The sequence below is a fragment of the Schistocerca cancellata genome, chromosome 2 (genome assembly GCF_023864275.1).
Source record: "Schistocerca cancellata isolate TAMUIC-IGC-003103 chromosome 2, iqSchCanc2.1, whole genome shotgun sequence".
NCBI lineage: Eukaryota > Metazoa > Arthropoda > Insecta > Orthoptera > Acrididae > Schistocerca > Schistocerca cancellata.
The window spans coordinates 535,194,558-535,207,433 of NC_064627.1; the positions used below are offsets into that span (position 1 = coordinate 535,194,558).

The 12,876-nt window shown below is 48.6% G+C and overlaps 14 non-coding genes across 14 annotated transcripts; all 14 read left to right on the top strand.

Annotated features, from left to right (window-relative positions):
- The first annotated feature begins 287 nt into the window (after nt 1-287).
- Nucleotides 288-370, top strand: Trnas-gcu (transfer RNA serine (anticodon GCU)). The gene has a single exon. It is a non-coding gene; the product is annotated as a tRNA-Ser (tRNA).
- An 823-nt stretch (nt 371-1,193) lies between these two features.
- Trnas-gcu (transfer RNA serine (anticodon GCU)) lies at nt 1,194-1,276 on the top strand. The gene has a single exon. It is a non-coding gene; the product is annotated as a tRNA-Ser (tRNA).
- An 823-nt stretch (nt 1,277-2,099) lies between these two features.
- On the top strand, nt 2,100-2,182 carry Trnas-gcu (transfer RNA serine (anticodon GCU)). Its single transcript has one exon. It is a non-coding gene; the product is annotated as a tRNA-Ser (tRNA).
- An 823-nt stretch (nt 2,183-3,005) lies between these two features.
- Nucleotides 3,006-3,087, top strand: Trnas-gcu (transfer RNA serine (anticodon GCU)). Its single transcript has one exon. It is a non-coding gene; the product is annotated as a tRNA-Ser (tRNA).
- Nucleotides 3,088-3,910: 823 nt separating this feature from the next.
- Nucleotides 3,911-3,993, top strand: Trnas-gcu (transfer RNA serine (anticodon GCU)). Its single transcript has one exon. It is a non-coding gene; the product is annotated as a tRNA-Ser (tRNA).
- An 823-nt stretch (nt 3,994-4,816) lies between these two features.
- Nucleotides 4,817-4,899, top strand: Trnas-gcu (transfer RNA serine (anticodon GCU)). Its single transcript has one exon. It is a non-coding gene; the product is annotated as a tRNA-Ser (tRNA).
- An 823-nt stretch (nt 4,900-5,722) lies between these two features.
- Trnas-gcu (transfer RNA serine (anticodon GCU)) lies at nt 5,723-5,805 on the top strand. The gene has a single exon. It is a non-coding gene; the product is annotated as a tRNA-Ser (tRNA).
- Nucleotides 5,806-6,628: 823 nt separating this feature from the next.
- On the top strand, nt 6,629-6,711 carry Trnas-gcu (transfer RNA serine (anticodon GCU)). Its single transcript has one exon. It is a non-coding gene; the product is annotated as a tRNA-Ser (tRNA).
- Nucleotides 6,712-7,534: 823 nt separating this feature from the next.
- Nucleotides 7,535-7,617, top strand: Trnas-gcu (transfer RNA serine (anticodon GCU)). The gene has a single exon. It is a non-coding gene; the product is annotated as a tRNA-Ser (tRNA).
- An 823-nt stretch (nt 7,618-8,440) lies between these two features.
- On the top strand, nt 8,441-8,523 carry Trnas-gcu (transfer RNA serine (anticodon GCU)). Its single transcript has one exon. It is a non-coding gene; the product is annotated as a tRNA-Ser (tRNA).
- An 823-nt stretch (nt 8,524-9,346) lies between these two features.
- Nucleotides 9,347-9,429, top strand: Trnas-gcu (transfer RNA serine (anticodon GCU)). Its single transcript has one exon. It is a non-coding gene; the product is annotated as a tRNA-Ser (tRNA).
- Nucleotides 9,430-10,252: 823 nt separating this feature from the next.
- Trnas-gcu (transfer RNA serine (anticodon GCU)) lies at nt 10,253-10,335 on the top strand. Its single transcript has one exon. It is a non-coding gene; the product is annotated as a tRNA-Ser (tRNA).
- Nucleotides 10,336-11,158: 823 nt separating this feature from the next.
- Trnas-gcu (transfer RNA serine (anticodon GCU)) lies at nt 11,159-11,241 on the top strand. The gene has a single exon. It is a non-coding gene; the product is annotated as a tRNA-Ser (tRNA).
- Nucleotides 11,242-12,064: 823 nt separating this feature from the next.
- Trnas-gcu (transfer RNA serine (anticodon GCU)) lies at nt 12,065-12,147 on the top strand. Its single transcript has one exon. It is a non-coding gene; the product is annotated as a tRNA-Ser (tRNA).
- Nucleotides 12,148-12,876: the final 729 nt, after the last annotated feature.

Below are 12,876 nucleotides of genomic sequence, written 5' to 3' on the forward strand. Positions count from 1 at the left end.
TAGTTGTTATACTGAATGCACAGGACATTTCTCATTTGCATTAGACAACGCTACACGACGATTCGGTGCTTATTTCTGCAGTAAGTAAGTGGGCCGACTAATTTCCTCCGATCGGATACCGACGTGGACGGATGCCATCATTAAATGATTCACGAGTGGGAGCTTGGTCAGCTGCACTGCAGCAGGGCGTTACAGCGTTAACACCAGCCACAGTACGATGCGTTTTGGAATCGACAAACGACTTCTTTCCGTAAGGACTAGCGAGGGACGCAGTTTCCGATGCATCAGGCGAGGTGGCCGAGTGGTTAAGGCTGTTGGACTGCTAATCCAATGTGCTCTGCACGCGTGGGTACGAATCCCATCCTCGTCGAAGAATTTTACGTAAAGCACCCATTTCGGATCACGCCATCTACATGCGAAACGCCACTCACTAGTAGCAATGGAACGTGTAGGTGGCAGATAACATCTGTAAGAAATACGAAACTAAACCGCCTACCAATTGGAAGGACACAACATTCGATAGCGTACGTCTTCCGAATCAAACATCACCTCAAGATTTATAAACGAATCGAGGTTTGGCACCATGGCGGTGTTTGGGAACGGTGGTTTCTCACTCATAGTTAAGTGCTTACTTCTCGCAGACATTTTAACGTATCGAGCCAATAATACCCCCAACTGTAGCACAACTGTCGCCTTTCGACAGTTTTGCTTTCCGTCCGACCGCCATATACGGAAGCGATCTGATAGGGCCTGGCTCCATCGCCAACAGCAGGAGCCTCTGGTCTCACAATTCGGCTACGAAGAACGTGGTTTGCTCTTCGAAAGAAACTTGGAAGCAACATCAGCGATGAGGTCAACGAAGGTGACAAATAAATGTTGCGCATCGAGATAATCGCGTCGTTGCGGTAGTTGTTATACTGAATGCACAGGACATTTCTCATTTGCATTAGACAACGCTACACGACGATTCGGTGCTTATTTCTGCAGTAAGTAAGTGGGCCGACTAATTTCCTCCGATCGGATACCGACGTGGACGGATGCCATCATTAAATGATTCACGAGTGGCAGCTTGGTCAGCTGCACTGCAGCAGGGCGTTACAGCGTTAACACCAGCCACAGTACGATGCGTTTTGGAATCGACAAACGACTTCTTTCCGTAAGGACTAGCGAGGGACGCAGTTTCCGATGCATCAGGCGAGGTGGCCGAGTGGTTAAGGCTGTTGGACTGCTAATCCAATGTGCTCTGCACGCGTGGGTTCGAATCCCATCCTCGTCGAAGAATTTTACGTAAAGCACCCATTTCGGATCACGCCATCTACATGCGAAACGCCACTCACTAGTAGCAATGGAACGTGTAGGTGGCAGATAACATCTGTAAGAAATACGAAACTAAACCGCCTACCAATTGGAAGGACACAACATTCGATAGCGTACGTCTTCCGAATCAAACATCACCTCAAGATTTATAAACGAATCGAGGTTTGGCACCATGGCGGTGTTTGGGAACGGTGGTTTCTCACTCATAGTTAAGTGCTTACTTCTCGCAGACATTTTAACGTATCGAGCCAATAATACCCCCAACTGTAGCACAACTGTCGCCTTTCGACAGTTTTGCTTTCCGTCCGACCGCCATATACGGAAGCGATCTGATAGGGCCTGGCTCCATCGCCAACAGCAGGAGCCTCTGGTCTCACAATTCGGCTACGAAGAACGTGGTTTGCTCTTCGAAAGAAACTTGGAAGCAACATCAGCGATGAGGTCAACGAAGGTGACAAATAAATGTTGCGCATCGAGATAATCGCGTCGTTGCGGTAGTTGTTATACTGAATGCACAGGACATTTCTCATTTGCATTAGACAACGCTACACGACGATTCGGTGCTTATTTCTGCAGTAAGTAAGTGGGCCGACTAATTTCCTCCGATCGGATACCGACGTGGACGGATGCCATCATTAAATGATTCACGAGTGGGAGCTTGGTCAGCTGCACTGCAGCAGGGCGTTACAGCGTTAACACCAGCCACAGTACGATGCGTTTTGGAATCGACAAACGACTTCTTTCCGTAAGGACTAGCGAGGGACGCAGTTTCCGATGCATCAGGCGAGGTGGCCGAGTGGTTAAGGCTGTTGGACTGCTAATCCAATGTGCTCTGCACGCGTGGGTTCGAATCCCATCCTCGTCGAAGAATTTTACGTAAAGCACCCATTTCGGATCACGCCATCTACATGCGAAACGCCACTCACTAGTAGCAATGGAACGTGTAGGTGGCAGATAACATCTGTAAGAAATACGAAACTAAACCGCCTACCAATTGGAAGGACACAACATTCGATAGCGTACGTCATCCGAATCAAACATCACCTCAAGATTTATAAACGAATCGAGGTTTGGCACCATGGCGGTGTTTGGGAACGGTGGTTTCTCACTCATAGTTAAGTGCTTACTTCTCGCAGACATTTTAACGTATCGAGCCAATAATACCCCCAACTGTAGCACAACTGTCGCCTTTCGACAGTTTTGCTTTCCGTCCGACCGCCATATACGGAAGCGATCTGATAGGGCCTGGCTCCATCGCCAACAGCAGGAGCCTCTGGTCTCACAATTCGGCTACGAAGAACGTGGTTTGCTCTTCGAAAGAAACTTGGAAGCAACATCAGCGATGAGGTCAACGAAGGTGACAAATAAATGTTGCGCATCGAGATAATCGCGTCGTTGCGGTAGTTGTTATACTGAATGCACAGGACATTTCTCATTTGCATTAGACAACGCTACACGACGATTCGGTGCTTATTTCTGCAGTAAGTAAGTGGGCCGACTAATTTCCTCCGATCGGATACCGACGTGGACGGATGCCATCATTAAATGATTCACGAGTGGGAGCTTGGTCAGCTGCACTGCAGCAGGGCGTTACAGCGTTAACACCAGCCACAGTACGATGCGTTTTGGAATCGACAAACGACTTCTTTCCGTAAGGACTAGCGAGGGACGCAGTTTCTGATGCATCAGACGAGGTGGCCGAGTGGTTAGGGCGTTGAACTGCTAATCCAATGTGCTCTGCACGCGTGGGTTCGAATCCCATCCTCGTCGAAGAATTTTACGTAAAGCACCCATTTCGGATCACGCCTTCTACATGCGAAACGCCACTCACTAGTAGCAATGGAACGTGTAGGTGGCAGATAACATCTGTAAGAAATACGAAACTAAACCGCCTACCAATTGGAAGGACACAACATTCGATAGCGTACGTCTTCCGAATCAAACATCACCTCAAGATTTATAAACGAATCGAGGTTTGGCACCATGGCGGTGTTTGGGAACGGTGGTTTCTCACTCATAGTTAAGTGCTTACTTCTCGCAGACATTTTAACGTATCGAGCCAATAATACCCCCAACTGTAGCACAACTGTCGCCTTTCGACAGTTTTGCTTTCCGTCCGACCGCCATATACGGAAGCGATCTGATAGGGCCTGGCTCCATCGCCAACAGCAGGAGCCTCTGGTCTCACAATTCGGCTACGAAGAACGTGGTTTGCTCTTCGAAAGAAACTTGGAAGCAACATCAGCGATGAGGTCAACGAAGGTGACAAATAAATGTTGCGCATCGAGATAATCGCGTCGTTGCGGTAGTAGTTATACTGAATGCACAGGACATTTCTCATTTGCATTAGACAACGCTACACGACGATTCGGTGCTTATTTCTGCAGTAAGTAAGTGGGCCGACTACTTTCCTCCGATCGGATACCGACGTGGACGGATGCCATCATTAAATGATTCACGAGTGGGAGCTTGGTCAGCTGCACTGCAGCAGGGCGTTACAGCGTTAACACCAGCCACAGTACGATGCGTTTTGGAATCGACAAACGACTTCTTTCCGTAAGGACTAGCGAGGGACGCAGTTTCCGATGCATCAGGCGAGGGGGCCGAGTGGTTAAGGCTGTTGGACTGCTAATCCAATGTGCTCTGCACGCGTGGGTACGAATCCCATCCTCGTCGAAGAATTTTACGTAAAGCACCCATTTCGGATCACGCCATCTACATGCGAAACGCCACTCACTAGTAGCAATGGAACGTGTAGGTGGCAGATAACATCTGTAAGAAATACGAAACTAAACCGCCTACCAATTGGAAGGACACAACATTCGATAGCGTACGTCTTCCGAATCAAACATCACCTCAAGATTTATAAACGAATCGAGGTTTGGCACCATGGCGGTGTTTGGGAACGGTGGTTTCTCACTCATAGTTAAGTGCTTACTTCTCGCAGACATTTTAACGTATCGAGCCAATAATACCCCCAACTGTAGCACAACTGTCGCCTTTCGACAGTTTTGCTTTCCGTCCGACCGCCATATACGGAAGCGATCTGATAGGGCCTGGCTCCATCGCCAACAGCAGGAGCCTCTGGTCTCACAATTCGGCTACGAAGAACGTGGTTTGCTCTTCGAAAGAAACTTGGAAGCAACATCAGCGATGAGGTCAACGAAGGTGACAAATAAATGTTGCGCATCGAGATCATCTCGTCGTTGCGGTAGTTGTTATACTGAATGCACAGGACATTTCTCATTTGCATTAGACAACGCTACACGACGATTCGGTGCTTATTTCTGCAGTAAGTAAGTGGGCCGACTAATTTCCTCCGATCGGATACCGACGTGGACGGATGCCATCATTAAATGATTCACGAGTGGGAGCTTGGTCAGCTGCACTGCAGCAGGGCGTTACAGCGTTAACACCAGCCACAGTACGATGCGTTTTGGAATCGACAAACGACTTCTTTCCGTAAGGACTAGCGAGGGACGCAGTTTCCGATGCATCAGGCGAGGTGGCCGAGTGGTTAAGGCTGTTGGACTGCTAATCCAATGTGCTCTGCACGCGTGGGTACGAATCCCATCCTCGTCGAAGAATTTTACGTGAAGCACCCATTTCGGATCACGCCATCTACATGCGAAACGCCACTCACTAGTAGCAATGGAACGTGTAGGTGGCAGATAACATCTGTAAGAAATACGAAACTAAACCGCCTACCAATTGGAAGGACACAACATTCGATAGCGTACGTCTTCCGAATCAAACATCACCTCAAGATTTATAAACGAATCGAGGTTTGGCACCATGGCGGTGTTTGGGAACGGTGGTTTCTCACTCATAGTTAAGTGCTTACTTCTCGCAGACATTTTAACGTATCGAGCCAATAATACCCCCAACTGTAGCACAACTGTCGCCTTTCGACAGTTTTGCTTTCCGTCCGACCGCCATATACGGAAGCGATCTGATAGGGCCTGGCTCCATCGCCAACAGCAGGAGCCTCTGGTCTCACAATTCGGCTACGAAGAACGTGGTTTGCTCTTCGAAAGAAACTTGGAAGCAACATCAGCGATGAGGTCAACGAAGGTGACAAATAAATGTTGCGCATCGAGATCATCGCGTCGTTGCGGTAGTTGTTATACTGAATGCACAGGACATTTCTCATTTGCATTAGACAACGCTACACGACGATTCGGTGCTTATTTCTGCAGTAAGTAAGTGGGCCGACTAATTTCCTCCGATCGGATACCGACGTGGACGGATGCCATCATTAAATGATTCACGAGTGGGAGCTTGGTCAGCTGCACTGCAGCAGGGCGTTACAGCGTTAACACCAGCCACAGTACGATGCGTTTTGGAATCGACAAACGACTTCTTTCCGTAAGGACTAGCGAGGGACGCAGTTTCCGATGCATCAGGCGAGGTGGCCGAGTGGTTAAGGCTGTTGGACTGCTAATCCAATGTGCTCTGCACGCGTGGGTACGAATCCCATCCTCGTCGAAGAATTTTACGTAAAGCACCCATTTCGGATCACGCCATCTACATGCGAAACGCCACTCACTAGTAGCAATGGAACGTGTAGGTGGCAGATAACATCTGTAAGAAATACGAAACTAAACCGCCTACCAATTGGAAGGACACAACATTCGATAGCGTACGTCTTCCGAATCAAACATCACCTCAAGATTTATAAACGAATCGAGGTTTGGCACCATGGCGGTGTTTGGGAACGGTGGTTTCTCACTCATAGTTAAGTGCTTACTTCTCGCAGACATTTTAACGTATCGAGCCAATAATACCCCCAACTGTAGCACAACTGTCGCCTTTCGACAGTTTTGCTTTCCGTCCGACCGCCATATACGGAAGCGATCTGATAGGGCCTGGCTCCATCGCCAACAGCAGGAGCCTCTGGTCTCACAATTCGGCTACGAAGAACGTGGTTTGCTCTTCGAAAGAAACTTGGAAGCAACATCAGCGATGAGGTCAACGAAGGTGACAAATAAATGTTGCGCATCGAGATCATCGCGTCGTTGCGGTAGTTGTTATACTGAATGCACAGGACATTTCTCATTTGCATTAGACAACGCTACACGACGATTCGGTGCTTATTTCTGCAGTAAGTAAGTGGGCCGACTAATTTCCTCCGATCGGATACCGACGTGGACGGATGCCATCATTAAATGATTCACGAGTGGGAGCTTGGTCAGCTGCACTGCAGCAGGGCGTTACAGCGTTAACACCAGCCACAGTACGATGCGTTTTGGAATCGACAAACGACTTCTTTCCGTAAGGACTAGCGAGGGACGCAGTTTCCGATGCATCAGGCGAGGTGGCCGAGTGGTTAAGGCTGTTGGACTGCTAATCCAATGTGCTCTGCACGCGTGGGTACGAATCCCATCCTCGTCGAAGAATTTTACGTAAAGCACCCATTTCGGATCACGCCATCTACATGCGAAACGCCACTCACTAGTAGCAATGGAACGTGTAGGTGGCAGATAACATCTGTAAGAAATACGAAACTAAACCGCCTACCAATTGGAAGGACACAACATTCGATAGCGTACGTCATCCGAATCAAACATCACCTCAAGATTTATAAACGAATCGAGGTTTGGCACCATGGCGGTGTTTGGGAACGGTGGTTTCTCACTCATAGTTAAGTGCTTACTTCTCGCAGACATTTTAACGTATCGAGCCAATAATACCCCCAACTGTAGCACAACTGTCGCCTTTCGACAGTTTTGCTTTCCGTCCGACCGCCATATACGGAAGCGATCTGATAGGGCCTGGCTCCATCGCCAACAGCAGGAGCCTCTGGTCTCACAATTCGGCTACGAAGAACGTGGTTTGCTCTTCGAAAGAAACTTGGAAGCAACATCAGCGATGAGGTCAACGAAGGTGACAAATAAATGTTGCGCATCGAGATCATCGCGTCGTTGCGGTAGTTGTTATACTGAATACACAGGACATTTCTCATTTGCATTAGACAACGCTACACGACGATTCGGTGCTTATTTCTGCAGTAAGTAAGTGGGCCGACTAATTTCCTCCGATCGGATACCGACATGGACGGATGCCATCATTAAATGATTCACGAGTGGGAGCTTGGTCAGCTGCACTGCAGCGGGGCGTTACAGCGTTAACACCAGCCACAGTACGATGCGTTTTGGAATCGACAAACGACTTCTTTCCGTAAGGACTAGCGAGGGACGCAGTTTCCGATGCATCAGGCGAGGTGGCCGAGTGGTTAAGGCTGTTGGACTGCTAATCCAATGTGCTCTGCACGCGTGGGTTCGAATCCCATCCTCGTCGAAGAATTTTACGTAAAGCACCCATTTCGGATCACGCCTTCTACATGCGAAACGCCACTCACTAGTAGCAATGGAACGTGTAGGTGGCAGATAACATCTGTAAGAAATACGAAACTAAACCGCCTACCAATTGGAAGGACACAACATTCGATAGCGTACGTCATCCGAATCAAACATCACCTCAAGATTTATAAACGAATCGAGGTTTGGCACCATGGCGGTGTTTGGGAACGGTGGTTTCTCACTCATAGTTAAGTGCTTACTTCTCGCAGACATTTTAACGTATCGAGCCAATAATACCCCCAACTGTAGCACAACTGTCGCCTTTCGACAGTTTTGCTTTCCGTCCGACCGCCATATACGGAAGCGATCTGATAGGGCCTGGCTCCATCGCCAACAGCAGGAGCCTCTGGTCTCACAATTCGGCTACGAAGAACGTGGTTTGCTCTTCGAAAGAAACTTGGAAGCAACATCAGCGATGAGGTCAACGAAGGTGACAAATAAATGTTGCGCATCGAGATAATCGCGTCGTTGCGGTAGTTGTTATACTGAATGCACAGGACATTTCTCATTTGCATTAGACAACGCTACACGACGATTCGGTGCTTATTTCTGCAGTAAGTAAGTGGGCCGACTAATTTCCTCCGATCGGATACCGACGTGGACGGATGCCATCATTAAATGATTCACGAGTGGGAGCTTGGTCAGCTGCACTGCAGCAGGGCGTTACAGCGTTAACACCAGCCACAGTACGATGCGTTTTGGAATCGACAAACGACTTCTTTCCGTAAGGACTAGCGAGGGACGCAGTTTCCGATGCATCAGGCGAGGTGGCCGAGTGGTTAAGGCTGTTGGACTGCTAATCCAATGTGCTCTGCACGCGTGGGTACCAATCCCATCCTCGTCGAAGAATTTTACGTAAAGCACCCATTTCGGATCACGCCATCTACATGCGAAACGCCACTCACTAGTAGCAATGGAACGTGTAGGTGGCAGATAACATCTGTAAGAAATACGAAACTAAACCGCCTACCAATTGGAAGGACACAACATTCGATAGCGTACGTCTTCCGAATCAAACATCACCTCAAGATTTATAAACGAATCGAGGTTTGGCACCATGGCGGTGTTTGGGAACGGTGGTTTCTCACTCATAGTTAAGTGCTTACTTCTCGCAGACATTTTAACGTATCGAGCCAATAATACCCCCAACTGTAGCACAACTGTCGCCTTTCGACAGTTTTGCTTTCCGTCCGACCGCCATATACGGAAGCGATCTGATAGGGCCTGGCTCCATCGCCAACAGCAGGAGCCTCTGGTCTCACAATTCGGCTACGAAGAACGTGGTTTGCTCTTCGAAAGAAACTTGGAAGCAACATCAGCGATGAGGTCAACGAAGGTGACAAATAAATGTTGCGCATCGAGATCATCGCGTCGTTGCGGTAGTTGTTATACTGAATGCACAGGACATTTCTCATTTGCATTAGACAACGCTACACGACGATTCGGTGCTTATTTCTGCAGTAAGTAAGTGGGCCGACTAATTTCCTCCGATCGGATACCGACGTGGACGGATGCCATCATTAAATGATTCACGAGTGGGAGCTTGGTCAGCTGCACTGCAGCAGGGCGTTACAGCGTTAACACCAGCCACAGTACGATGCGTTTTGGAATCGACAAACGACTTCTTTCCGTAAGGACTAGCGAGGGACGCAGTTTCCGATGCATCAGGCGAGGTGGCCGAGTGGTTAAGGCTGTTGGACTGCTAATCCAATGTGCTCTGCACGCGTGGGTACGAATCCCATCCTCGTCGAAGAATTTTACGTAAAGCACCCATTTCGGATCACGCCATCTACATGCGAAACGCCACTCACTAGTAGCAATGGAACGTGTAGGTGGCAGATAACATCTGTAAGAAATACGAAACTAAACCGCCTACCAATTGGAAGGACACAACATTCGATAGCGTACGTCTTCCGAATCAAACATCACCTCAAGATTTATAAACGAATCGAGGTTTGGCACCATGGCGGTGTTTGGGAACGGTGGTTTCTCACTCATAGTTAAGTGCTTACTTCTCGCAGACATTTTAACGTATCGAGCCAATAATACCCCCAACTGTAGCACAACTGTCGCCTTTCGACAGTTTTGCTTTCCGTCCGACCGCCATATACGGAAGCGATCTGATAGGGCCTGGCTCCATCGCCAACAGCAGGAGCCTCTGGTCTCACAATTCGGCTACGAAGAACGTGGTTTGCTCTTCGAAAGAAACTTGGAAGCAACATCAGCGATGAGGTCAACGAAGGTGACAAATAAATGTTGCGCATCGAGATCATCGCGTCGTTGCGGTAGTTGTTATACTGAATGCACAGGACATTTCTCATTTGCATTAGACAACGCTACACGACGATTCGGTGCTTATTTCTGCAGTAAGTAAGTGGGCCGACTAATTTCCTCCGATCGGATACCGACGTGGACGGATGCCATCATTAAATGATTCACGAGTGGGAGCTTGGTCAGCTGCACTGCAGCAGGGCGTTACAGCGTTAACACCAGCCACAGTACGATGCGTTTTGGAATCGACAAACGACTTCTTTCCGTAAGGACTAGCGAGGGACGCAGTTTCCGATGCATCAGGCGAGGTGGCCGAGTGGTTAAGGCTGTTGGACTGCTAATCCAATGTGCTCTGCACGCGTGGGTACGAATCCCATCCTCGTCGAAGAATTTTACGTAAAGCACCCATTTCGGATCACGCCATCTACATGCGAAACGCCACTCACTAGTAGCAATGGAACGTGTAGGTGGCAGATAACATCTGTAAGAAATACGAAACTAAACCGCCTACCAATTGGAAGGACACAACATTCGATAGCGTACGTCTTCCGAATCAAACATCACCTCAAGATTTATAAACGAATCGAGGTTTGGCACCATGGCGGTGTTTGGGAACGGTGGTTTCTCACTCATAGTTAAGTGCTTACTTCTCGCAGACATTTTAACGTATCGAGCCAATAATACCCCCAACTGTAGCACAACTGTCGCCTTTCGACAGTTTTGCTTTCCGTCCGACCGCCATATACGGAAGCGATCTGATAGGGCCTGGCTCCATCGCCAACAGCAGGAGCCTCTGGTCTCACAATTCGGCTACGAAGAACGTGGTTTGCTCTTCGAAAGAAACTTGGAAGCAACATCAGCGATGAGGTCAACGAAGGTGACAAATAAATGTTGCGCATCGAGATCATCGCGTCGTTGCGGTAGTTGTTATACTGAATGCACAGGACATTTCTCATTTGCATTAGACAACGCTACACGACGATTCGGTGCTTATTTCTGCAGTAAGTAAGTGGGCCGACTAATTTCCTCCGATCGGATACCGACGTGGACGGATGCCATCATTAAATGATTCACGAGTGGGAGCTTGGTCAGCTGCACTGCAGCAGGGCGTTACAGCGTTAACACCAGCCACAGTACGATGCGTTTTGGAATCGACAAACGACTTCTTTCCGTAAGGACTAGCGAGGGACGCAGTTTCCGATGCATCAGGCGAGGTGGCCGAGTGGTTAAGGCTGTTGGACTGCTAATCCAATGTGCTCTGCACGCGTGGGTACGAATCCCATCCTCGTCGAAGAATTTTACGTAAAGCACCCATTTCGGATCACGCCATCTACATGCGAAACGCCACTCACTAGTAGCAATGGAACGTGTAGGTGGCAGATAACATCTGTAAGAAATACGAAACTAAACCGCCTACCAATTGGAAGGACACAACATTCGATAGCGTACGTCATCCGAATCAAACATCACCTCAAGATTTATAAACGAATCGAGGTTTGGCACCATGGCGGTGTTTGGGAACGGTGGTTTCTCACTCATAGTTAAGTGCTTACTTCTCGCAGACATTTTAACGTATCGAGCCAATAATACCCCCAACTGTAGCACAACTGTCGCCTTTCGACAGTTTTGCTTTCCGTCCGACCGCCATATACGGAAGCGATCTGATAGGGCCTGGCTCCATCGCCAACAGCAGGAGCCTCTGGTCTCACAATTCGGCTACGAAGAACGTGGTTTGCTCTTCGAAAGAAACTTGGAAGCAACATCAGCGATGAGGTCAACGAAGGTGACAAATAAATGTTGCGCATCGAGATCATCGCGTCGTTGCGGTAGTTGTTATACTGAATGCACAGGACATTTCTCATTTGCATTAGACAACGCTACACGACGATTCGGTGCTTATTTCTGCAGTAAGTAAGTGGGCCGACTAATTTCCTCCGATCGGATACCGACATGGACGGATGCCATCATTAAATGATTCACGAGTGGGAGCTTGGTCAGCTGCACTGCAGCGGGGCGTTACAGCGTTAACACCAGCCACAGTACGATGCGTTTTGGAATCGACAAACGACTTCTTTCCGTAAGGACTAGCGAGGGACGCAGTTTCCGATGCATCAGGCGAGGTGGCCGAGTGGTTAAGGCTGTTGGACTGCTAATCCAATGTGCTCTGCACGCGTGGGTTCGAATCCCATCCTCGTCGAAGAATTTTACGTAAAGCACCCATTTCGGATCACGCCTTCTACATGCGAAACGCCACTCACTAGTAGCAATGGAACGTGTAGGTGGCAGATAACATCTGTAAGAAATACGAAACTAAACCGCCTACCAATTGGAAGGACACAACATTCGATAGCGTACGTCATCCGAATCAAACATCACCTCAAGATTTATAAACGAATCGAGGTTTGGCACCATGGCGGTGTTTGGGAACGGTGGTTTCTCACTCATAGTTAAGTGCTTACTTCTCGCAGACATTTTAACGTATCGAGCCAATAATACCCCCAACTGTAGCACAACTGTCGCCTTTCGACAGTTTTGCTTTCCGTCCGACCGCCATATACGGAAGCGATCTGATAGGGCCTGGCTCCATCGCCAACAGCAGGAGCCTCTGGTCTCACAATTCGGCTACGAAGAACGTGGTTTGCTCTTCGAAAGAAACTTGGAAGCAACATCAGCGATGAGGTCAACGAAGGTGACAAATAAATGTTGCGCATCGAGATAATCGCGTCGTTGCGGTAGTTGTTATACTGAATGCACAGGACATTTCTCATTTGCATTAGACAACGCTACACGACGATTCGGTGCTTATTTCTGCAGTAAGTAAGTGGGCCGACTAATTTCCTCCGATCGGATACCGACGTGGACGGATGCCATCATTAAATGATTCACGAGTGGGAGCTTGGTCAGCTGCACTGCAGCAGGGCGTTAC